Genomic DNA, 26,457 nt, shown 5'->3' with positions numbered 1-26,457 from the left:
GTTTTGTCTTTTTGTTTTAAATGTTGCACAAATCTGTTTGTTGCTTTATTTGCTTCTGCTAGGTAACTTAGACTAATGGTTAATAATTAGCTAAGGTGGGTGGGTAACAGAATGATTTCTAATTCTTGCATTAATTATTCTTTTGTGTTTGTTTTTTTTTTTTTAAAGACCTTTATTTAGCAGATCACATCAAACATTCCTCGCCTACAACCCATCGGGCCGGCCAACAGTGAAGACCCAATCAGTGTACACAAATTTTAAAACACAGCCCAGACCGTCATCCCGGGGGTACGGCGGCGTTGCAGAGTATACCACTGTGGGATCTCGAAGGATAATGAGGGATGAGGAAGGTCACATTTTCAAGTTTAACACATATATATTAAGGTCGATGTGTGGAGGTTCCCCCGAAAAAGGAAACAAACAGAAAACACCCCCCCTTTAACTTGGTCGATACGTTACATGACTATCAGGTTCAGAGCATTTCAGGTGCATATATGGTACCCACACGAGAACGAGTGCTAGGAGTCTGGCTGCAATGGGCTGCCCTACATTTCCAGTGAGCTAGACTGTGTGGTCAGCGGGGGCTCACAGATGTTTCCCCTGTATTCGTTCCACCTGGACCATATCTCCACCCATTTGCGAGGACAGCCTCGTGAGACATACACCGTCTTCTCCTGCAGCATGCACCAGTCCATGTCACATTTCCAGTCTCTCAGTTTCGGCGGGTTGGGATCACCCCACAGCCTAGCAATGTTGCGTTTAGCCACCATCAGCCCAAGCGTGACCCAAAGCCTCCCTTTATGTGACAGGTCGGTTGGTCCCCAAATGTTAAGCAGACATATTTTGGCCTCTAGCCGTATTTCTACCTCCCACACCTCTTGCATGCAGCGAACCACTCTCCCCCAGTACAGTTGCACTTTTTGACACCCCCAAAGGATATGAAAGAAAGTACTCTCCGCACCACAACTCCTTCTGCAGAGTCCGTCCCCTTCTCCTCCCATTCTCTGCAACCTTGCACCTGAAATATAAATTCTGTGAAGAATCTTCAGTTGAATTAGGCGCAATCGGGCTGATATTGCCACCTCACGGGGAGATGCCAGAGCATAGGTCCACTCCTCCTCATCAATTTCTAGTCCATCTGCCGTCCACTTCTCTTTTAAGGGAAGGAGTAGGTCGGGGGAGTTATTGAGTAATTTTTTATATGTGAGGGATATAGCATGTTCTGGAATTAGGCCATCTAACAGCCTGTCTTCAAGAGGTGAGCATAAAGGCAGTGTAGTGTCTGGCGGAATGTTTGTCTGAAGTGAGTGTCGCAACTGTAAGTATCTAAAGTATTCGGTGTGCGCCAGTTCGTACGTTGCCTGCATGTGATCAAATGTGTGGACACCTTTAGGGCCCCAGACGTCTTTAATTTGGGAGATCCCAATCAAGTCCCAATTCCGGAACCCTTTAGAACGACCCAGGTTGCCTAACGTGCCAGAAGCCCAGAGCGGCGTAGCCATGGTGAGGACCCCGGACCAGCCAAGTTTTTTCAGGGCTATGTGCCATATCTGTACCGAATGCTGTGTAGGTCCAGTGAATTGATGTTTACCCATTTTGGAGTAGAGTGCGATTTCATAGTTCCCCCCCGGGAGCTGCCATCTGTCCATCCCATAGGCTGGATCATTGCCATCCCCGTAGGTCCCCTGATTAATCGCTGAGAGATGGGCCGCCCAGTAGTACTTACGGATGTCGGGTAAGGCTATGCCTCCGTCATACCACCCCAGTGTGAGTTTTTGCAAGGCAATACGGGGGGTGCCCGCCCTGAGGAGGGTACGCTGAGCGGCTTCAATCGCCGTGAAGTAGGCGTTGGGTACCAGGTCAGGGTAGTTTTGGAGGGCGTATAGGAACCTAGGCAGCGCCATCATTTTGAATAGGGCAGCCCGGCCTAGCAGCGACAATGGCAGACCTTGCCAGGACTTGGCTTCTCGTTGGAGACGCCAAAGGGGAGGTAGTAGGTTACGCTCATAGGATAGGGCTTTGTCCGTGGAGATGAACACTCCCAGGTACTTGAAGCCTTCCTCAACAACCGTGATGGGACAAGTGTCAGGAAGCCTCGGGGGCCCCCCTCTGAGGACATAAAGATAGGATTTGCTCCAGTTGACCTTGAAGCCGGAATTGCGACCGAAGCTAGCGAAGATGTCGAGTGTGCAGCAATGATCGATCGTCGTGGCTTGGAGAGGTATAAAAGAATGTCGTCAGCGTATAGGGATATTTTATCTACCCATCCCTCCGCCCACTCTATGCCGCGAAGGTAAACGTCCTGTCTAATCCAGGCAGCCAACGGTTCGAGGGAGAGGGCGAACAGGAGAGGAGAAAGGGGGCAGCCCTGCCTAGTACCCCGTTCTAAAGTGAAGATCTCCGATACCTTATTATTCACTAGGACCTGTGCCAGCGGTTCCGAATAAAGGAGACGAACCCACGACGTGAATCGGGGTCCGAAGCCCAGCTTACGCAGGACAGCGAACATGTACGGCCATTCTAGGGTGTCAAACGCCATAGTGGCATCCAGGGAGACCACCACCGCATCCTCCGTCAGTCTATGGCGCTGGCCAAGCACCCCGTGTAGGCGTCGGATATTGAGGGCCGTATTCCGGTGCGGCATAAAGCCTGACTGGTCAGGATGTACCAGCGTACTCAGTACTGGTTTGAGTCTATTGGCAAGTGCCTTTGCCAGTATTTTGGGCTCAGCGTTGAGGAGTGAGATCGGCCTATATGAGGCACAGTGCTCAACCGGTTTTCCCTCCTTTGGGATTGCCACTATAGTGGCAATTCGCTGGTCCCACGGCAGTAGTCCCTCCTCTCTGCTTGTCTCAAACATGGCTTTAAGGTGCTTACTGATAGTATCCGGTTTAATCTTGTACAATTCTATCGGGAGGCCGTTAGGACCCAATGCTTTCCCAGGCCGGAGTTCCGTTATCGCGCGCCGTATTTCGGCCTCTGTGAGTGGGCTATCAATGGTCTCACGATCATCATCAGATAGACACGGCATTTGGATATCAGCAAGGAGGGCAATAGAATCTTCCTCCGGACGGTCAGATACCCTCGTATAAACCTGCTTATAGTGTCTAGCAAACTCATCCACTATATCTCGAGGCTCTGTGAGAATAGCTCCGGATTGCGTATGAATTAATGGGACTACCTTCTTGGCTAGCTGTTTTTTATCCAACCAGGCGATGAGCTTTCCAGCTTTGTCGCCCTGATCGTACAACCTACCCATTCTATGTCTAGCCACCGTCTGGGCCTCCAGGGAGACCAGCTCTCTGTATTCTGCCAATTTGACCTGCCACTTATGCCTAACCATCCTAGCCCCTTTTTCGAGTGCCTCAGCCTCCAGTATAGCAAGGTCCGCCTCAACTGTAGTGACCTGACAGCGCCGTTCCCGTCTTTTACCTGCGATGGCTGAAAGCGCCTCCCCTCTTACCACCGTTTTAAATGCCTCCCATACCGTGACAGGGGAGTCTACCGATCCCAAATTCTCTTCAAAGTTGTGTGAGATGGAGGTGTCAAGTTTCCCCCGCGTGTCCTCGTCTTTTAGGTGCCAGGGGTTTATCGGCGCTACACATCCCTCCCTCCTGGTTCCGAACGTTATGTGTGTGGTAACTGGCGAATGGTCCGAAATGCCCCTGGTCAAGAGTGTGGCCTCCCGTATTGTAGTGTGGTGCTGCAGGACGGTGAGGATGTAGTCAAGTCGTGAGAAGGTATGATGTGGCCCTGAGAAGAAGGTGAATTGGCTATTTGTGGGATGAAGGTGACGCCAAACGTCGGTGAGTCCAAAGGCCTCAAGAAAGTCAGCTAACCATCGTTGCCCTTGGGGAAGGTCCCTGGGGGGCTGTCTATCCAGGAGTCCTGACACCACGGAATTGAAATCCCCGCCCAGGACTAACTGACCTTCGGGAAGGGAGAGCAGTAATTTGCCCAAGTCTGCAAAGGCTTGAGCCTGCAGGCCCGGCGGGATGTATGTCGAAAGCAGGTTAAGCGTGAACACCTCCCATCGTCCTGTGACCACCGTGAAGCGGCCTTGTGGGTCTGCTTTAGTACTATCAATGTGGAAGGGCAGCGAGCGGCGCAATAGTATCCCCACCCCCCTGGAACCTGAAGTGAAGCCAGAATGCGAGGCTAGAGTATAGCCCCACCTGTTAAGGGCGTGACATGTGTTACCCAGTAGGTGAGTTTCTTGCAACATTACTATGTCCGGTTGGTGTCATTTTATGAGTTGAAGGACTATAGTGCGCTTGAGCCTGTCCCCAAGTCCATTCACATTCCAGCTCATGATTCTCAAGCTCTTTTCCCAATGCCTAGCCATAACCATTGCTTTGTAAACCATTTCCACTTTGCACCACTGAACCATGAATGACATCACAGATAATCACTTCGTACGACCATAACAAACCCCCAACTCCCCGTCCCTCCCCGGATCCCCCCCGATATGCTCTAACAGTGCAGACAGTAACATGCATATCCGACAGTTCCCTTGATCTCCTCCCTGCCTGGACCCCAACCATCCCGCCCACCTCTGCAAAAACAAAACCCCCCCTCCCTGCCCCCTGCTCCGTGGGTTTCAAACTACCCACCACCCCAATTAGCAGAGCGCCTGTCGCCCAACCCTACCCCGGTGAAAACCGAGGAACTTCTAACTCGGGATACACGTGGCCAGCTCCGTCCCGGCCGCCCCCCGGCAGTGTCCCAGGTCCTTCAGTCCCTCAGGCTTTGGGTGTGCAAGTACAAAAAGGGAGCCCGGCCCTAGATCCCTGGGCAGGCCCCATTCCGCCCCCTCGGAGCGCCCAGGCATACGAACAAGCACACTTTATACATTACTGTCCGGCTTCTTCCAAGTCCTGTGTGCGCCGCTTCATCGCGCTGTGTTTTCTCCGGGTGAGTCCCAACGGGGACTGTTAGACCTCGAGCGCCAGGATCGTTGACTTTGCCCCCCCGCCTCAGCTCCTTCCGTCGCCGATCCCGGAGACGGTTGTCCATTGTCTCTCCACTGTCCGCCATTTTGGAGAGGGTGGGTCACAGCCAACTTTGCGTCGATCCAGTCCTGTAATGCTGCTGGCGAGGTAAAGAAATGGGACCGGCCGTCGTGCAGAACTTTTAATTTTGCGGGAAAGAACATCATGTACCGAACACCATGGTCTCGGAGCGCCGCCTTGACCCCCTGGAAGGACCGTCGCTCTTGTTGCACTTGCAGCGTGAAGTCAGGGAAAAACCGTACCGTGGACCCCTCGTATTGTAGATCACCGTGTTGTCTGGCAGCCTGTAGTATCGCATCTCGGTCACGGTAGTTAAGGATTTTGGCGATAATTGTTCGCGGTGGGGCTCCAGGCTTAGGCTTGGGAATCGGAGCCCGGTGGGCTCTCTCTATAGTGAAAATCTTGGAAAGTCTCTTAGGCTTAAGGTGATGGAGTATCAGGTCTTCGAGGAAAAGCTCCATACTGTCACCCTCCAGGTCTTCCTCCACGCCCACCACGCGTATGTTGCTCCTTCGAGCCCTACCTTCCTGATCATCGAGCCGCAGTGCCATCTGTCGGTGCTGGTGGACCAGCTCGTCGACCCTGCTTGTGAGCTTCTTCTCCGAGTCCTGGAGGGCCTTAATGTCCACCTCATTGGCTTTCGAGCGGTCCGCGGTCTTTCCCAAGTCGGTACGGAGCAGATTCACCTCGGTGGTGATCTTGTCCATCTTTGTTTCTAGGGTAGTGCCAAGAGTCTGGATCGCGGCCATGATGGACGTCAGAGAGGGTTCCGCCTTCCCCCCGACATCCCTCGTCTCTCCCCCAGTCTGTGTCTGGTTCTTAGGCACAGTATATTGGTCCAGTTTATTCGTTTGGGACACTGCACCCCCTTTAGGCTTCATGCTCGATCTGGTGCCTCTGGGGTCCGATGGTACGTCGCCCACCCTCTTCCTGACTGCCGCCAGTTCTGGTCCGCTCCCCACTCCAGCCGATCTCAGGCAGAGACAGAGACTCTGTCTCACAGCAGCCGCCGTCCAGGCGCTCTAATAGTGCGGGGCCCACTTCCAGGGGGGTGTCAGGGATTTCACGTCGCGGTCCGATGCCACCCGGGTCCGTTATTACCTCCAGCCGGTCCTCCTGCCGTCAATTTCCCCCGGGGCCAGCCTCCTCCACAGCCGTGGGACGTGTCTGGGCCACCTGTATGCAGCAGTGAAGGGCAGCTATTATGTGGAAGGCAGGGAGCAGCACAGGCCGGGCACTCTCACCCCAGCCCCCGCGGTAGACACGCTGTGCGCGGCAGTCCCTCTTACCGCTTGGGTAGACGAGCAGTAGAGGACCCGGGTCTCTCGTGTCCAAAAGGCCTCGCCACACTTCCCTGGCGTTCCGGCGTTTTCGCGCCGATGCTGAGGCCACGCCCCCCGCCTTCGCGCCTCACAGCCGCGGCAGGCCGCAGTCCGGGACCTCGAGTGGCCGACTCGGCCGTATGCGGGCTCCAGGGGTGAGACGTCTGGTCGCCGCTGTCAGTCGCGGTCGGATTCCGGGGCCTCCGAGGGTCCGTTCAGCCCGGCGATCTCACCGAGGAGTCACCACACCTGAGGGAGCTGGGGGCCGCCTTCGGAAAGCCTCCCAGCCAGGATTTAGTGCGGATTTTCAAGGGGACACTGACGGTCCCGGCGGAGCTAGGGATTCAGGCGGCCATTTCCATCGGCACCTGGCCACGCCCCCCTCTTTTGTGTTTGTTTATATACTAGTTACTGAGAAAAGAGGCTTGAGGCCTAGCACGTCTATTATGCAGTTGGCAAAATCCTGCTCAGAGAAAGCAGCAGCCCAGTGTGGAAAGTTTCTGCTGTGTTAAACAAAAAAAAATACAAACTTAATTGAACAATGAACTATTCGTGCTTTTGGTCGGATTGACCAAGGTCAGGAACCGGCAGAGAGATTGTCAAGCTAAGGAAGTCATGGACTGACTATTTCAGATGTTGCAAATTGGAGGAAGCTACGTGACATGAAAATAAGGGACAATAGACTCTAAGAGAGAGTCGGAACTGGGCTTCAAAAATGTGATGACTCAATGTGGTCTGACGAAGTGACAGCCAATCAGAGTTTTGGATGGCTGAGAAAAGTATTCATTTTACTTAGATTAGTTAGGGAAAAAGGTATATAAACTGACCCCTTTGGAGGGAGGGGGTTCCTCTCGCTTTCCGAATCCAGAAGGGCATGACGTGCTGTCGGACTCTTTGGAGCACGTAAGGATTAATAGGGCTAAATGACTTTTACTCTTTATTTCTTTTAGGCAAAGTGAGTTTTAGACAGGGAAATAGGGTTTTGGTGATGGAAAAACTGTTTATTCTTCTTTAAACATGCTATTTGATTCTGCTTGAAACTGACTAATTTGTAATTCCTCAAACCATGCTGCTTTGACTAAAAAGATTCTAAAAAAATGCACTTTTCTTTGAATAAATAGTTTAAAAAAAATAAGATTTTTTAAAATACAAGCTAGCCTTGTTATTTCATGAAATTAGTTACCATCAGCAGATCCATTTGCCTAAATGGCCTAATTAAATGCAATATTTACAAGAACTATAGTGAAGTCAATATACTGCAGTTGTAAATATATGTGTATTTAAATTATGAATAGGTTTAATTAATTAGGTCACATGATTCAGTTGCTCAAAAATATGTCTTGTTAGTTTATGGGCCTTGTGAGTGTATATATTTAATGGTGAATATTGTGGAGTTGGGTAGTGTTGTTAAGACATATTTTCTATATGGGCGCTGGATCAGGAGAACTACCAACCCCATCGACAGGGGTGACCACCAGGTCCAGGAAAAAAGAACTAGACAGAAGAATATAGCAATGAGGAGTCTGATCAAAAATCTTTCATCTATCTCACTCTCCAATCAGGAAACAAGCATCTATACTACTATTATAAAGAGAGAACTTGCACTTTTTGGCAAGGTAAACTCGGGAACCACAGCGCCAATCCACACACCCAATACATTGATGTAATCCTCAGGGTGTGTAGATGGACATAGGCTGCATAAAATAAAAAATAAACGTAAATTAAAAAACTTAAAGTTTAAAAACAAAGTAGTCCCCTAAAACAAGCGCTGGCCGCGACGTAGCGCTGACCGCGACCTACACCTGCGTGATGACGACAGGCGGGGAGGAGCGGTCACGAGTGGCGACGTGCTGCGAGGAGTGACATGTGGCGAGGAGTGGCGTGGCGGCTCAGGTAAGGGGAGGCGGGAGGCGGTCCGGGCAATTTCAGGGCGGGCGGGGGTCCGGGAGTGTGGGCTATGTCCGAGCGCGGGTGAGGTAGAGCGCGGCTGAGGTAAGGCAGAGGCAGGAGGCGGGAGGCGGGCGGGAGGCAGGTGGGAGGCAGGCGGGCGGGCAATGTCGGATCGGGTCGGGCGGGGGGGGGACCAAACAGATGCTCAAAATGCAGCCCCCAGCCCCCTTCTGCCCCCGGGCAACGCGGGGGCGGGCTGCTAGTCCTTAATAAAGGACTCTCCTTCTGTCCCACAGCCTCATGGAATCCAAACCGAATGCAAATTGATCTATTTAAGTTCACACGCAAACGTAAAGCTTTCTTTGCTGATCGAGGCAACTTACACCAAGACCGATTACGGACAGCAATCTCAGAATGTTTATTCAAGATCTAACTTACATAGACCTACTATCCAATCTCAGCTAACAGGAAACATACCCCAACTCTCTGGCTAGAACCACCATGGAACTAGGAATTGAAACCAACATATCTATAGATACAGAACTAACCAAACTACTCACCCCACTATTACCAACAGGCAATAGCATTAATGCCTTCCATCTTGCAGTCACCCATGATCTCGAACATGAATAAAAGATAAAGCAAACTCATCCTTAGGTTCAATACAGTTACACTGGGACTTAACAAAGATGCAGAAATGCATGCCTGGTTGGGAGAAGATTAAATCATGCTCCCTTCGCACTCTATATTTGATGTACAGTCCTTCTATGTAGAACCGGGACATAAGCTATCTTATGTCCATAATATAAGGAAGCTTATGCATGATCTAGCACTAGGTTTCTCTCCCCACTGTGCATATAGGGAGATCACGATACTAAACCTGTCTTAGTGATCACCATTTGCTACTCAAACCATGACCTGACGGAGCTATACTGTGTCAACATAACTGACATTCGCCCATAACCACCTTAGAACGGCTTCGGAACCCACCCCCTCCGTGACGTTCCCGTATACAATGACTGAGAACCAAGAGACCTACACACACATGAAAGTAGGACATTTAAGTAGGGGGCCTCAGCTTATACAATCACTTAAATACATATCCCAGAGACTAGTCGCATCAGTTCCATTCTTAAATTTCCCATTCCAATTTAGCACCCATACTCCGGGAAGCCGGACCAGAACCAAACACTACTGACCCGGAAACAGTAAGCGTCAACACCGTACTTAAGGCCACGGTTCGTGAGGTCCGATGCTGATGCCGACTGTGAAGATTGCCAAACCCAGGGCATTATGCCATTATGACATTTGAGGTGAGCATATTACTGTGGACCCGGTGTATCAACTGAGTCCTACGTATCCCAACTTTGTTACTGATGCCAGCATTCAGATGCTGACCTTTACCTGGTCTTTTTTCCTTTCATAGAAATACACAAATCGAGCGTATTCCACAGGACTACACCTGTCCTGTACTGAATCATTTACGAGAAGCGTGAACATGCCGCATGCTACCAGGTTTCACCGCTGACCTCAAGTTCGTAATTTGACGCATGTACACTTCCCCACCACGACCTCTCCGAGCCCCGCTGTCAGAACCAGTCTTTTCTGCTGGCATGATCTAGTACTAGGTTTCTCTCCCCACTGTGCATATAGGGAGATCACGATACTAAACCTGTCTTAGTGATCACCATTTGCTACTCAAACCATGACCTGACGGAGCTATACTGTGTCAACATAACTGACATTCGCCCATAACCACCTTAGAACGGCTTCGGAACCCACCCCCTCTGTGACGTTCCCGTATACAATGACTGAGAACCAAGAGACCTACACACACATGAAAGTAGGACATTTAAGTAGGGGGCCTCAGCTTATACAATCACTTAAATACATATCCCAGAGACTAGTCGCATCAGTTCCATTCTTAAATTTCCCATTCCAATTTAGCACCCATACTCCGGGAAGCCGGACCAGAACCAAACACTACTGACCCGGAAACAGTAAGCGTCAGCACCGTACTTAAGGCCACGGTTCGTGAGGTCCGATGCTGATGCCGACTGTGAAGATTGCCAAACCCAGGGCATTATGCCATTATGACATTTGAGGTGAGCATATTACTGTGGACCCGGTGTATCAACTGAGTCCTACGTATCCCAACTTTGTTACTGATGCCAGCATTCAGATGCTGACCTTTACCTGGTCTTTTTTCCTTTCATAGAAATACACAAATCGAGCGTATTCCACAGGACTACACCTGTCCTGTACTGAATCATTTACGAGAAGCGTGAACATGCCGCATGCTACCAGGTTTCACCGCTGACCTCAAGTTCGTAATTTGACGCATGTACACTTCCCCACCACGACCTCTCCGAGCCCCGCTGTCAGAACCAGTCTTTTCTGCTGGCAGTGACACAGGAGCTGAACGACGTAAGCTCCCAATTCCTCCCCAGAACTCCCCAGCCACACACCAATTTTAAATGCGTAGCCGGAAGAGCCCCGACGGGGAAAGGGGAATTGGACAGAGAAGAGAATGCACACAATTGTAGTCTTCTTTCTTCTTTTCGTCTTTTTCTTTGACTACTCTTGTTCTGCTCTGCTGACTTGACAATGCTGTAAAATAAAATCATATAATTCTCCCTGCTCCTTCTTAACTACGCTATTGATTCTCTAGTTAAGTAGTGACCTACCCAAAGAGCTGTGTGCTTGTTCCTCTCTTCTATTCTGTTGTTCTTCTGTTCTGAGTTGTGAATCACTGTAAGGAAATGTACTGTGTTTATTAAATCTCTTTCTTTCCTTAAACCCTCTTATCTTTATTTTATTTCTTGGGGCTCACCTACAGAACTGTGAACAACTGTCTTGTAATTATTCTTCTTGCTTCACCTTTTTATTTTCTCTGTAGTTGCTTCACTACTCGAAATTTCTCCTAAACTCTTACTCTTGTTTGTCGAACTTCTTGTTTATTCTGACTTAATCTTGTATCACACTCTAGTCTCTTTAACAAGTTATGTAGGTTAATTGGTAGTTCTGAAAGTTCTACAGTACTTCTATGAATACAGGAATGTACACCACTTCTCGATTAAACACTGCGCTCTAAGCATTACTCGCATGCCTGCGAAACATACTGTCTTATGGAAATGAAGAGTAAAGTTTTTTCTTTTAGCTTACTAACTCGAGTCACGTATTAATTTTCTAGAACCTGGAACCGTCTTACTTGAATTCAGTTGATACGCTAATCTTCTGTCACTCTGGAAAGAACTCGCGACGCGTTTATTTTTTCCCTGACTAAACGCGACGCGCAGATACACCTCCTACTCCTCTCGATGATCAGGTGAAGTGCGCAGTTCTCCGCGCGCCTCACCGACATCACACAAATCTTTCTGGCGGACTAGAGCGCTAACCTGTCCTCCTTTTCGGAACATCTTGCCGCCATTTTGCAGTCTACCCTGCGCCCAATGCTGCTTCCACAACTTTGATAAGGCTGCTATTACCATTCCTCTAGAATTCTTCAGAACTAGCTTCTTTTTATTGGATCGACAGACTGGGGACCTGACACCCGCACATAACCATTCCCAGTGCAACCCACCCACACTAATCCCCCATACCCCCCTCCCCCAGAACACTCACATCAGGGCACCCGGCATACCTTCATATACATAAAGTTGCGAGCCCGTATAGCTCACGGGACTTACAGGCCATGACAAATTTCACAGTTCACAAGGTACCACCACTGTCCGTTTGTTATCCTGAGCGTAAATTTGTCAACTAACCCCAGTACCTCTCTATTTCCTCCCCACCGTGTTCTTGGAACCTGAACATTGGACCGGATTATCCACCTCTCCATGTAAATATATTTTACTCTACCTTCATGCCAACACTTGGTCATATCAACATGTATACTGTTTGATAATATGACTTGACTAATGACTCCTGTATTTGAAACAAATTATATCTGTTTTGATTTTTTCTCTTATATGAACCCCTTGTTCTATACACCTTCTCTTCCTCGCTTCTTGCCGTTTCTCCCCTACCATTCTTCCTTCATCACAACATCCATTCAACATTTCGTATGCACTTTCTGACTGTTTCAAAACATATATGAACCATTTGCATATTACTTTATGATGACAAATGTATATCGATGTCATATCTTCATACCATACTTCTCTGTCCATCGCTATGCTACATATGTAATACATGAATATTCGCAATATGATTACAAATGTATAACCATGCCATAGTTTCATATCGTCCTTTTATATACGTGTCTGTCAATACCTTTGCACTGTTCTGTCCTCCCCCCTTCTACCCCATCTTTTCTTTTCCCCATTCCTGGCCTTTTTTTCCTCATGTTTTTTCCTCATGCTTTGTCTTTTTTCCTCATTCTTTGTCCTTTTTTTCTCACCTTCCCTCCTTCATGACTTTCTTAATCTCTTTTCTCCAAACATGCCTCCAACCTCTTCTCTTTACTTTTTCTTTGTTCTTTGTCCATCTTAAATTGTATATGGAATACATGCACTTTGACTGTTTTTAAATGTATATTTATGCCATACCTTCATATATTTATTTTACATATGTGGTTGTGGAACTGTCTGCACCCTGCGCACTGCATGTTTTCGGTTACCTGCGTATGTTTTGTTTTTTGCTGTGGGTCTCTCTGTCCATTGTAATGTTGATGTGTATATCCCTGAGGAAGCCCCAGGCCGGATGGCCATGTAAAGGGGGTGAAACAAGTGTTGGCTGTTACTCCTCTTTTGCGATCTGACTCGGAGTTCTTGAAGCGAGTCACAAACACATAAAAATAAAAATCACTACCTTGCATACTTTGTATTGGAATTTTCTCCTCTGCAAAACGACAATTTTGGGCTTGTCCTGACTCTCTTGGACTACTTCTGCCTTGTGATTAGGTTGGTTAATGAGGTCTGCCGAATTTAGTGAGTGCCTACAAAATAAAGAGATGCCATAAATGTTCTGTTTTCAGAATATTAAATTTAATTACAACTGTGAATAGGTCTTCTAACTAAATTTTTGAATAACCATGACTCAGTTCAACCTAAATCTAGAAGTATCTGGAAGCTAAACATACAAACACGAAGTATCTCAAGAATGAAACACATCTCTCTATGCTTATTATAACTCCCTCAAGTTTCATGACAACCCATGCTCTGATGAAGATACGTTATATTCTCTTGAGTTCAGCAAATTAGAAAGATAGCCAATATAATTAACTGTTGTTCCTAAATCTAGTTATGGTATGTCCTTACTAAAACTTCAAAAAACATTTTCATGGGGGCGTGGCCAAGATGGTGACGGAGTCAGATGTATTTTGCCGCAGGTCTGCCTCCACCGAACCGAAATCCTCCTGCCACCCCAGAGACAGCACAACCTCAGCCGGAAACCGAAAGCTGCTGATTGGGGTCAACCCCCAGGCCCCCCGATACAGAAAAAATGACCCCCATGACCTGGAAGATGTCAGAAATAGCAAGGCCAACAAGAGCCCGAAGCTACGTTCCAGGCCCTCCCAGAGCCATCAGCGGCGGCTGCAGCCAACGGAGGCCAGGGGATGCTACGGTTGGGTGGTCCCGGTCACTACCCTTTACATGCCAGTGATTTCCTAGGTGGGAAGGCCAGACTTCGGCGTGTCCTCGCTCGCTGTTCAGCATCACTTCCTTGAGCAAGCTTTCAGATCTCGCTGAGAGGAGGAACGGAGACACATCCGGCGGAGGCCCGTGCTGACCTGGATCCCTGGAGTGTGTGGGCCGTAGGTGGTGGCCTTGCGCCATGCAGAGACACCGAGCTCTGGATGAGAGGCTTGGGGGCAAGCCGGAGGCAACAAAAGGGAGGTAAGGCTGGCACCGGCTGAGACGTGGGGGCCCGGGCTGGCCGCCCAGAAGCGGGACATTGGCTTCCTGCGGAAGGCTTAGTAGGTGGTGAGGCTCCCACACACAGAGGGCAGAGACCACACGGACTGCAGATGCCAGAACATCAAATAAGAGCTGGCCTAGTGACAGGCTACACAGACCTTTGTGTAGAGGCCCACGCAGAGGCCCATCAAGGAGAGAAAGTAGAGGAAGGCTCTGTCGGATCTGTCCGATGCCAGGGCCTAGCTCAGTCAAGGGTTTGAGAACCACGCAGGGCTGGAGACTGGTGCTTGGGCTGAGAAGTGAGAGTCGGGGTGAGCCAGGAGGGCAAAGAGAAATCCTAGTCAAAGAAGAGCTCCATTAGCCACTAAATAGCAACAGACCACCAGACGAGAAAGCAGCCCGACCTGCGCCCGCTGGGAATTCACAGACTGCCAACTCAGCAACAACACAAGAGACATAAAGGTCCCGACCCGGGGATGCACAATGGATCGTCATCGACCGCTGGCTGGCTGGGCGTCGAACCCGGAAGCCACTGGTAATCCAGGGAGAACTCCTACTCACACACCAGAACAACCGGGGAGTACAATCATCAGCCTATATTCGCATGAGGAATAAGTCTGCCACAACCTCAGTCAGCGGCCATAGATTCGAATGGCAGAAGAGAAGGGAGGAAGGAGGACCCTTTAGAGACTATGCTTTGAGGTTGGGCTGCAATATGTACACCCCCTGAGTCGAGGAATACTGGAGATTAGTACAGGACACTTTCCACCACCACATACAGTGACACAGAATAAATGGCGTTTGTGAGGTCGAAGAAAGGGTGCTCTATTAAGGATATGTTCGTGAAATCAGCGAGCCCCCAGGAGGGAGAGAACAAAGTGGGCCAGAGCTGAGCGACTTTACCACTAGCGAAGGACCCAGAGGCTCTGGTCACAGGCTCATACCTGGAGGCTCTGTTGTCGGGCCTGAGAGAAGACCTACTGGCAGCCAAAAGGGATCTAATGGGCGAGCGGCAAGCCGTCTGAAAGGAAGTAACGGACATAGGAGACAGAGTGGACAGGTTTGAGGAAAAGGGAACCTCGTAAATCGAAGAAATAGAGCAATTACAACAAGAAATCATACGCTTGTCAGAACAACTGGATCTGCAAGCACACGCAGATAACCTGGAAAATCATTCCAGACGAAACAACATTTGAATTTGAGGAGTCCCTAGAGACGTGGTAGGAGAAAGCTTAGAGACTTAAGTAGCAGAACTGTTCGCACAGATCCTGGGTGATACTACAGCAGAGGCAATTTGTTGAGACAAGAGCCACAGAGTGGGTAGCTGGGTCCCAGGAAGGGCTCACCCGCTGGACATCTTGACCTGCATCCACAACATTGCCCTGAAAGAAAAAGGTGAGCGTTCCGACCAGTCACGACCTTCCTTTGAGACAAGTAGGTGGTCTACTCATGGGGCCACCCTTTAAGACTGATATTCCGATGGCCTTACACAGCTCTGCTCCCTATCTGAGGCATGTGGGCTACTCCAGATAGAACTCCAAGAGAAGCCTAGACTAAATACACAATTTGACAAACAGAGAAATGATGGTAGGTGGAGATGGCAAAGGGTCCCTGGGGGCGGGTGAAGTTCTGGCCGAGACCCAGAGACTATGGCGTTTGAAAGATAAGCCCTTTCGAACAAACTAGAAGACACCATAACCAATGATCCAGCATGAGGAGGAACAGCACAGATTGAGAGGTGGGTGGCAGGGGTAGGTGGCCGGAGGCAGTGCGGGGGACTCAAGACGTGGCTGGAATATCCAGAATATCTCAACATACCTAATTCACAATGAGTCATATGAGGGAGCAAGAGAGGGAGGTGGTGAACCCAAGATGTGAACAGGAGATACCCTAAGTTCCTGTCATGATGGCAGCAACACAGAATCTGAGGGTTCTGACCATCAATGTCAAGGGTCTGATTAACCCGGTCAAGAGAAAGGTGATACTCTCTTACCTAGAGAACTCACAAGCGGATGTGTGCCTCTTACAGGAAAAGCATCTGCTGTACAGAGACTGGCATGGTCTCAGGTCTCCAGCTTTCCTACAACGGTTCTTCTCCTCCCTGACCCACAAATCGGTGGGAGTAGTGCCACTGTTCTTAAGATCCTTTCAGGGAAAGATGGGGATAAAGGTGGCAGAGATAAAGGGCCATCTCCTAGGGTACCGAATACATTTTGCCCCACATTCTATACTTCTGGGGTCTATCTACTCCCCCAATGAGAGAAAGGAGCAGTTCCTACAAGGTGTAATAGGAAAAATAATGGCCACACAAGATAGGTGGGTGATTATAGGGGGTGACTTAAAGTTAGTGTTCCATAATGACTTAAATCACTCGACCCAACAGCAGGGGGCCACTGGGGCAATTAGCGCTGGGGTGCTTGTTGGCTATGAGAGCTGGGCCTGAGGGACTTGTGGCAGGTCCCCATCCCAAATCGAGAGATTATACCTTTTACACCCATGCACAAAGATCATACACGCGGCTGGACTACTTTCTGGGCTCCAGGAAATTACAAGAGACAGTACGCTCTGTGGAAATCAAACACAGAGCCCTGTCAGATCACTCGGTGGTCCAATTGGACCTCAGCCTCCCACCCCAAAACTGGAAAACTCGAAGGTGGAGACTACGGGAATTGCTACTACGAAGCCCAGAAACTGTTCAACAGGTGGAGAAGGCGATCACGGATTAACTTTAAGTCAATGAACTCCCCAAGACCTCACCCGCAATAGTCTATGATGCTCCGAAGGCAGCAATCAGGGGGGCGCTGATAGCAATATCAGCTGCAAATAACAAGGCCAGGTGAGATAAACGGACACAACTCCATCAACAGGTCCGGGACCTTGAGCGCATTCATCATCACATTGGGGCCCCAAGAGTATGGGCCGGGCCTGAGGGACTTGTGGCAGGTCCCCATCCCAAATCGAGAGATTATACCTTTTACACCCATGCACAAAGATCATACACGCGGCTGGACTACTTTCTGGGCTCCAGGAAATTACAAGAGACAGTACGCTCTGTGGAAATCAAACACAGAGCCCTGTCAGATCACTCGGTGGTCCAATTGGACCTCAGCCTCCCACCCCAAAACTGGAAAACTCGAAGGTGGAGACTACGGGAATTGCTACTACGAAGCCCAGAAACTGTTCAACAGGTGGAGAAGGCGATCACGGATTAACTTTAAGTCAATGAACTCCCCAAGACCTCACCCGCAATAGTCTATGATGCTCCGAAGGCAGCAATCAGGGGGGCGCTGATAGCAATATCAGCTGCAAATAACAAGGCCAGGTGAGATAAACGGACACAACTCCATCAACAGGTCCGGGACCTTGAGCGCATTCATCATCACATTGGGGCCCCAAGAGTATGGAGGCAGCTGGAGATAGCAAGGAAGCAATTAGCAGGTTTAGACCTAGACCACACTGAGTACTCGATCCTTGGCCTTAAAACCGCTTTCTACCTGGGAGGGAATACGTTCGGTGACTATTAGCCACCAAACTCAAAGGGCATCGCCAAGCTAACAGTGTAGAGCCCCTGACAACAGAAATAGGGGAAGAAATAGAGGGAGACGAGACAGTAGCTACCAAATTCAGATACTTCTGTAAAGATCTATATATTCAGCACATGACCCCACCCCCCCAATCGATCGCTCACTACCTGGAAAAAGCCAGAGTAACCAGGCTGACGGTGGAGCAAGCAGCAGATCTCGATAATCCAATCAGAATAGAAGAGTTCATAACTGCAATCTCAAGATTGAAACCCAATAAGTCACACGCCCCTGATGGTTTCCAGGCCCTCTTTTATAAAAACTTTCTGTAATTTAGTAGCCCCCCTTCTCGCCAAGGTATTCAATTCAATTATGAGCGCAGAGATGCTCCCACCATCAATGCTAGAAGCCTTCATCGCAGCCCTAGAGAAAACAGGCAAAGATATGATCCTATACGGGTCCTATCAACCCATATTGCTCTTAAACGTAGATGCAAAATTATTCACTGGGAACTTAGTGGCACGTCTTGCCTCCCACATGGCTGGGCTGGTTGGTCTGGACCAGTCCGGATTAATCTCTAACAGATAATGTTCAGACAACACCAAACAATCAATCAATCAATACATTTGTAAAGCGCGCTACTCACCCGTGAGGGTATCAAGGCGCTGAAGAGAAGGGGGGTGCCACTACTACTCGAATAGCCAGGTCTTGAGGTGTCTCCTGAGGTGGGATGGTCCTGGGTCAGTCGTAGGTGTACGGGGAGGGAGTTCCATGTCTTGGCTGCCAGGTAGGAGAATGATCTTCCTCCGGTGGTGGCTCTGCGAATCTGTGGGACGGTGGCGAGGGCGAGGCTGGTGGAGCGGAGCTGGCGGTTGGGGGTGTAGAACGAGAGGCGGTTGTTGAGGTATTCGGGGCCCATGTTGTGGAGTGCTTTGTGTGCGTGGGTGAGCAGCCTGAACGTGATCCTCTTGCTGACGGGGAGCCAGTGCAGGTTTCTCAGGTGGGCGGATATGTGGTTGTGGAGAGGGATGTCGAGGATGAGTCGTGCGGAAGCGTTCTGCATGCGCTGAAGCCGTTTATGAAGTTTGGCTGTGGTTCCTGCATATAGGGCGTTCCCGTAGTCCAGTTGGCTGGTGACGAGGGCCTGGGTGACCGTCTTTCTGGTTTCGGTGGGGATCCACCGGAAGATCTTTCGGAGCATGCGCGGGGTGTTGAAGCATGAGGACGAGACTGCGTTGACTTGCTTGGTCATCGTGAGGGAGGAGTCCAGGATGAATCCCAGGTTGCAAGCGTGGTCCGTGGGTGTCGGTGCGGTGCCCAGCGTCGTGGGCCACCAGAAGTCGTCCCAGGCGGATGGGGTTTATCCGAGGATGAGGACCTCCGCCTTGTCCGAGTTGAGCTTCAGACGGCTGTGCTTCATCCATTCTGCGACATCTTTCATTCCGTCCTGGAAGTTGGCTTTGGCGGTGAGAGGGTCTTTGGTGAGGGAGAGTATCAGTTGGGTGTCATCGGCATAGGAGATGATGTTGATGTTGTGTTTGCGTGCGATGGTGGCGAGGGGGCTCATGTATGTATGTATGTATGTATGTATTTGCATACTTATATAGTGCTACACTGTCACCCAAAGGGTATCCTGGCGCTTTGACTCAGCATAGCCGAAACCACCGATGCATGTAGATATTGAAGAGGGTTGGGCTGAGTGAGGAGCCCTGGGATACGCCGCAGATGATCTTGGTGGCCTCGGAGCGGAAGGGATGGAGGCGGACTCTCTGGGTTCTGTCGGAGAGGAACGATCTGATCCAGTCCAGGGCCTTTCCTTGGATCTCAGAGTTGTAGAGGCGGGTTATTAGGGTGCGGTGGCAGACGGTATCAAAGGCTGCCGAGAGGTCCAGGAGGATGAGAGCGGCTGTCTCTCCGTCGTCCATCAGGGTCCTGATGTCATCGGTGGCTGCAATGAGGGCGGTCTCATGCTGTGATTGGCTCGGAATTCGGCTTGGGATGCGTCGAGCGAGTTGTTTGCTTTGGGAATGCAGTCAGCTGTTTATTGACGGTCTTCTTGATGACTTTAGCCGGGAAGGGGAGAAGAGAGATGGGGCGAAAGTTCTTGAGGTCTTTGGGGTCCGCTGCTGGTTTCTTCAGAAGGGCGTTGATTTCTGCGTGTTTCCAGCTTCCAGGGAAGGTGGCTGACGTGAAGGAGCTGTTAATGATGTTCCGGAGGTGGGTGCGATGATGATGTCGGCTTTGTTGACGATATGATGAGGGCATGGGTCGGAGGGGGAGCCGGAGTGGATGGTGTTCATGACGCGGGTGGTGTCTTCAGTGCTGATGGGCGTCCATGCGCTGAGGCTGGTGGTGGGGGTCATTGGTTTGGTGGCTGGAGGCGGAGTCTGAGGTCCGAAGCTGTCGTGTATATCTGTGATCTTGCGGTGGAAGAATGCGGCGAGGGAGTTGCTGAAGGCAACGTGGCTGCTGGCAGAGAAGATGGGGTCGAGCGTGTGGCCGGCGTAGTGGGTGTGGGGTGTTCACCAGTTGCTTGAGTCCAAGGTTGGCGAGCAGGGTGGTGGTGGTGTTGTCGTTGTTTTTCTCCAGGTGGAAGTTCAGGTCCCCTAGGAGGATGTACTCTGGTGAGGCTAGGGCGCGTGGGCTGATGAAGTCGGCGATGGTTTAGCTGAATTGTGTCCATGGGCCCGGGGGTCTGTAGATGAGTGTTCCTCTGAGGGTGGTCCGGGGGTCGGTGTGGATCTGGAAGTGTAGGTGCTCGGCGGCGGTGAGTGTGTCTTCGGCGTTGGTCGTGACGCTGATGGTGTTCCTGGAGATGATGATGATTCCTTCTCCAGTTTTGTTGGCGCGGTCCTTCCGGGTGATTTTGTAGCCGTCCGGGATGGCTATGGCGATGTCGGGGGCTGAGGAAGCGTTTATCCAGGTTTCCTTGAGGAAGGCGACGTCTGCTGCTGTTGTATCAAGGAGTTCCCAGAGTTCGACGACGTGTTTGTGGACGGAGCGGGTGTTGAGGAGGATGCACTTGAGGTGGTTGTTGTTGTCGTTGCTGTGTTCGGTGGGCGGGGTGCAGGTTCGGAGGCAGGAGAATTTGCATGCTTGGCAGGTGAAGGGACCGTGGGTGCGCTTCGGGGTGGCTCGGTGGCAGGCGGTAGGTCGTCCTGTGTTGAGTGCGGTGACAGTGGCGGTGTCGTACCTCAGTCGGGTGCCCTGTCACCGGCTGGGGCCATGGGTTCTGGGGCTGGGCGCGGTCAAGGCGCGGACGGCTTGCCTTTGGCGCGCCCGCTGCACGCGGCCGCTGTGCAGCCGCTGCGCTACCTCCATAAGAGGCGAAGTGGGAGGGAGGGGCAGCTGGGAGGCGGGAGCGGGGTGGCCAATGGGCGGGCGGGCAGGGGAACAGAAAGTAAAAGAGGGCGGGGCCACGGGGGAGCAGCGGCGGGAAGCGGGGAGCAGGGGGGGCACCGAGGGCAGGGGCGCACAAGGAGCGCCTAACAATCCACAAAAGACAATGGCACAGTGAAAATACAGAAGAGCAACAACAAAAGTATAGTGAGGAAAGCAATGCAAACCCGGGGCACACCAGCGGCAAATCCTCGGCGGCACTCGGGTCCAAGATGAGTCGAGCGGCGTGGGGAGTGACCAGGGGTCAGGTCACGCTCGCCTGCGCCGCGCGACCTCCATAAGAGGCCAAGTGGGAGGGAGGGACAGCTGGGAAGCGGGAGCGGGGTGGCCAATGGGCGGGCGGGCTGGGAAACAGAAAGAAAAAGGGGGCGCTGCCGCGGGGGAGCAGCGGCGGGAAGCGGGGAGCGGGGGGGGCACTGAGGGCAGGGGCGCACAAGGAGCGCCTAACAATCCACAAAAGAAAATGGCACAGTGAAAATACAGGAGAGCAACAACAAAAGTACAGTGAGGAAAGCAATGCAAACCCGGGGCACACCAGCGGCGAACACTCGGCGGCACTCGGGTCCTAGAGGAGTCGAGCGGCGTGGGGAGTGACCTGGGGTCAGGTCACGCTCGCCTGAGCTGCGCGAATTCCATAAGAGGCCAAGTGGGAGGGAGGGGCAGCTGGGAGGCGGTAGCGGGGTGGCCAATGGGTGGGTGGGCAGGGGAACAGAAAGAAAAAGGGGGCGGGCCACAGGGAAGCAGCGGCGGGGGGCACCGAGGGCAGGGGCGCACAAGGAGCGCCGAACAATCCACAAAAGACAATGGCACAGTGGAAATACAGGAGAGCAACAACAAAAGTACAGTGAGGAAAGCAATGCAAACCCGGGGCACACCAGCGGCGAACCCTCGGCGGCACTCGGGTCCTAGAGGAGTCGAGTGGTGTGGGAAGTGACCTGGGGTCAGGCCACCTCCTCCATGTAATTGGCAAGGCATCCCACTTCCAGCTTAATATGATACTCTTCTCTATAGATGCAGAGAAGGCTTTTGACAGAGTGCATTGGCCATACCTGGAAGTATTGAGACACTTTGGCCTGGGGGACAGTGTTCTGATTGGGGGTGTTGAGTGAGCCTCGGTTAGAATAAATGGTAGAAACTCAGAGAGCTTCCCAATCCGACGTGGCGCGCATCAGGGTTGTCCTCTTTCCCCTCTACTATTTGCACTCTATATGAAGCCATTCGCGCAGATAGTGCGGGACGATCCAGAAGTGAGAGGTTTGTGCTTTGGGGGTGAGGAACACGTAATTACACTCTATGATGATAAAGTCATTGTTTCCCTAGATGACCCGCCGTATCACTTCCGAATTTTTGGGGAGAGGTCAAGAGATTCGGAGCAGAGTAGGTCTTCCGAATTAATATCACCAAATCGCAGGCACTGAACCTGATGGTTCCACATGCAACGCGAGAGTTCCTTACTCGGGCGTACTCGATTAGCTGGCTCAACACCATTTTATATTCAGGGATTCAACTTGCTTTGACCCTTTATCACTGAGTTAGTGGGCAGAGTCAAAATGGATGTAGCCCGCTGGCAACCATATGCGCTGTTGTGGTTAGGATTACTTGGAGCAGTAAAAATTATGGTCCTCTTCAGGATTTTGTATCTATTCTTGACTCTGCCTCTTTGGTCCCCACGGGGAATGCTCCAAATTCTACAGGGAGCCTTCCAGTCCTTTGTTTGGGCAAACAGGCGTCCCACATGAGACGAGATCAGAGTTGGCAAAATCCGAGAGAGGGATGCCTAGGCATTCCATCTATCTTTTGCTATTTCCAAGCAGCTCAGCTTAGGTACATGGTGGAATGGTCCTTCTCAGAATCAGAGAAGTCTTGGCTGTTTTTTTGGACAGGGCACTGGCAGGTTCATCCATGTGGAAAATCCCCTTTTTGAAAAAAGCCAGTAGCTCACTTAGTCTTTACCTCTTGATGATTACTGCGCCCACGCTTAGGGTGTGGGACGCAGTGGGAGCAAAGAGGGGCCTCACCTTATTTCCTTCCCCACTGACTGTGTTGGTGGCTAACCCAGACTTTACTCTGGGACTGAATCGTACCGAGTTTGGTGCCCTGCGGAAGCCAGAATGCAGATCAATAGGCAACTTGTTCTATGAGGATGGTCCTATCCCATTTGATACACAGAGAGTAGACTGTGCTGCTTTTATGGACGTTTGTTATGACTCAGAATAAAGCTACTTATGATATGAAGACTGTGCTCTACCCTAGGACGAGAGATTCCACTATGCCTCAAATTAGACACTGGGTGATGAGTCTGGAGATGAATGCAGTAGAGCAGCGACATTTGACTGCCTTCAAGAGATGTCTTCTTGGTAGGGACTCAGACAAACATTTAGTCTCTGATCTATACAACATCTATACAAGATCTATACAAGATCCTCATGGGCCCTGAGCCAGAGTCAAAATGCACTGCCAAGCTGCGGTGGGAACGAGAACTGGGGCGGCAATTGACCCAAAACGAATGGAGGGACAGCCACTACAGGGCAAGATACTCAGCTCCAACACATCTAGAGCAGGGACTGCTGCGAAGATCATTTCTTATTGGTCTTTGACTCCAGCTTGCCTACACAAAATCAACCCAGCCCGGGGGGCCAAATGCTGGAGACTTTTCCGGGATATTAACTTGTATCCTTTGGGAATGCCCAAAACTGGCACGCTTCTGGGGACGAGGTCCTAGGAGAGATTGACAGACATTTTGACACCCAGCTTCCTAGATTCCCCTCCTATATTGTTCTAGGTCTCCCAATCCACTTACCTACCCACTCAAATCTAAGAGGGCAGACACATCACACTGGCACTTAGAGCAGCACACCAATCAATATTAGCCCAATGGGGTACCAATAAGTTCCCAACGAGATTAGCATGGATACACTGTATTTGGGACGTACCGGGGAATGAGATGCTCTCTTCAGCACTCAAATCGGAAGGGGACACATTCCGAGAGATATGACACCCATTCATAGCACTACTATCACAAGAATTCACTGAGCTTACTTGCCCTAAATATCTCAGACTGCTGCGACTCATGGAACACCCACACACATAAGCCAAATCTGACAGGATGGAAGCTAAAGACTGTGGTCATAGGTTAGGTTATGAGTTACAGGGACCCGAGGGGGGAGGGCGAGGTAGGAAGGGTAGCTGGGGTTTTTGATCTTATAAGTTGCATTATAGCTGATAACAGCTCAATGTTGACGCTATGTCAGCAGAAAACAGATGTTCTTCATATGCTTACCTTGGCAACAATAAAATTAATTTAAACATAAAAAATATTTTCATGAAAGTAGGAACATATATACATAGTTGAACATACCTTTAAGAAGTTTCATTTAATTTCTGTCAACAACATAAGTTCAGAAGAATCAGTACTTATTCTTTCTGGACAAGTTTGTTTTCCTCAACAAAATGACTGACTCTATACTGAATTAGATCCTAGTTTCGATATTTCGAAATTGGTCCAAGTTCAAAGTTTGATGTCATCAACAAGTCGGCTTCAGTATACTTCTCACTGGTCTACACATTTATATAAACAACCCTCAACAGACAACTGGTCTCAATAAAGGGAATCCAGAATCAAGTAGCAAGTCCTGGGTGCATGATCATTGCAGCATGATTGCCTAGCAATGAGGCTGTCAACCGTAAGGCAAGTTATACTCAGTACTCTAAAATTTTCGCTGTCTCTCTGAAATATATAATAGGTCTGCCTGTTGGTAATCGTAGTTCACATCTATTGCGCAGCCATGCAGTGTGCCAGTTCAATCCACACAGCAGCAGCGCTCTGCAATGACTGCTGATTTATACTTGTATGCATGTAACCTAGCACACACAGGCTTGAAACACCATCTCCATGTGCCTGAACCTGCAGAGCGGTGAGTGGCACCCCAGCCCAACTTCCTGACTCTGTCTCGTCTAAGTAGTTCTATGCCAAGGAGGTCGTGGAAGAATTCACCTAGACTATTCTGCTACTTAGTTCTTCACAGCGTGGGCATAGGAATTGTGGGATAAAAGACAGATTGATAGGTACAATATTCCTGAGGTTATGAATGACACTCTAGTGGTACCATACAAAACATTAAAGTGAAATTAAACATTAGGACATTAAAATATTATCATATGTAACGTAAGTTGTGTGTGCTGCTGGATGTGGTGCCTAATGATTTCTGCACCTCATGCATTGGCAGGTGTGTTGTAAGGAATTGCTTTAAACCTGAATACATAGACAACAATGTATGCTTATGTTTTCTGTTGTGAGAGTGAGTTTTTTTAAATTATCAATTATAAAGAAATATTTTTAAATCATTTTAAGTTTCTTTTTTCTATTTATGCAGTTCTAAAAAAACAGGTCTGTCCAATTCTCCCTAAATGCCTCCAATGGTTTCTATGTGGTAACCTTGAAGTACCTGAAGTACCTGTGAGTAGCCATGTGTACACTGTGACTTACTCAAAGGATTGGCTGGAGTAGATTTGAGCCTGTTTGGGCTGTTGGATTAAATGTGGGTCTCACTTGAATGAATATCGACTCACACTTTTGGAGATGTGTTTTTAAATCTGCATGCCCCTACCTATGTCCATCCGCAATCTTCTCATACTTTGTGGTAGTTACAAAGTTACACCAATAAGGTAGAACTAGTTAGCAGAGTTCACCAAAGTTATGGAGAACAAATTGACATATAAAAGAAAAGCCATTCATAGTGGAGATTCATGCTCATACATTGATGAATTGCATTTGTGAGTACATAAAGTAGTACTGCAGGATTACAACCTAACATGCTCCAAAGTGTTTTCATGAATAAACCCGAAAACGTTTTGAAGTATATTCAAGCAGAGTCATTAAACTCCACCTGTACTTTTACACTTACCTGAATCCGACCCATAGTGTTCTGCTATGAAAGCTTCAATGTTCAAAAAATACATTTTTATTTTCTCACACACATTAACATAACATATTCATGGACCCAAATAGATAGTTTAAGAGTAACTCACACAAAAGAAAAACATAGAGAAGATGTTAATTGTAAATTATGAACAAAATATAAATCATTGTTAGACAAAACCTGCTGCCTAAGCAATTGAACAGTTCATTTATCAAGTATGATTACAAATGGGGCTGTAATACATGAAATAGTCTCCTCTGTTCAACATTTGAATATTGCTTCCCTATTCTCACAGACCTAGTGCTATCATAAGTACATGTGAAAGATTAAAAAAACAAATGAATGACCTGGTATTATCACTATAATACTATAATGTGGATGGAAGCATGTAGAACGTCTATGCAATCGTTTCCTTACTGCAGCATATCGTGAAATTAGTAACTAAGTCATGAGACACTGACCACTTCAGCCCATATATGCAAGATCTATTATGTCTTTAAAGTAAGACAGAAAGGGACAGATAATGTAATATG

At 49.5% G+C, this 26,457-nt stretch overlaps 1 long non-coding RNA gene across 1 annotated transcript in view; it reads right to left on the bottom strand.

Annotated features, from left to right (window-relative positions):
* Positions 1-13,159, bottom strand: part of LOC144819994 (uncharacterized) — an 88,616-nt gene extending 75,457 nt beyond the window's left edge. The window contains exon 1 of the long non-coding RNA XR_013607660.1: positions 13,037-13,159. This is a non-coding gene — a long non-coding RNA (uncharacterized LOC144819994). The remainder of the gene's footprint in view (positions 1-13,036) is intronic.
* Between the last annotated feature and the right edge of the window lie 13,298 nt (positions 13,160-26,457).

This window comes from Lissotriton helveticus, chromosome 2_1 (genome assembly GCF_964261635.1).
Source record: "Lissotriton helveticus chromosome 2_1, aLisHel1.1, whole genome shotgun sequence".
In the NCBI taxonomy this organism is placed as follows: domain Eukaryota; kingdom Metazoa; phylum Chordata; class Amphibia; order Caudata; family Salamandridae; genus Lissotriton; species Lissotriton helveticus.
The sequence above is the reverse complement of the archived record's forward strand: the minus strand, read 5'-3'. Positions and strand labels throughout refer to the sequence as shown.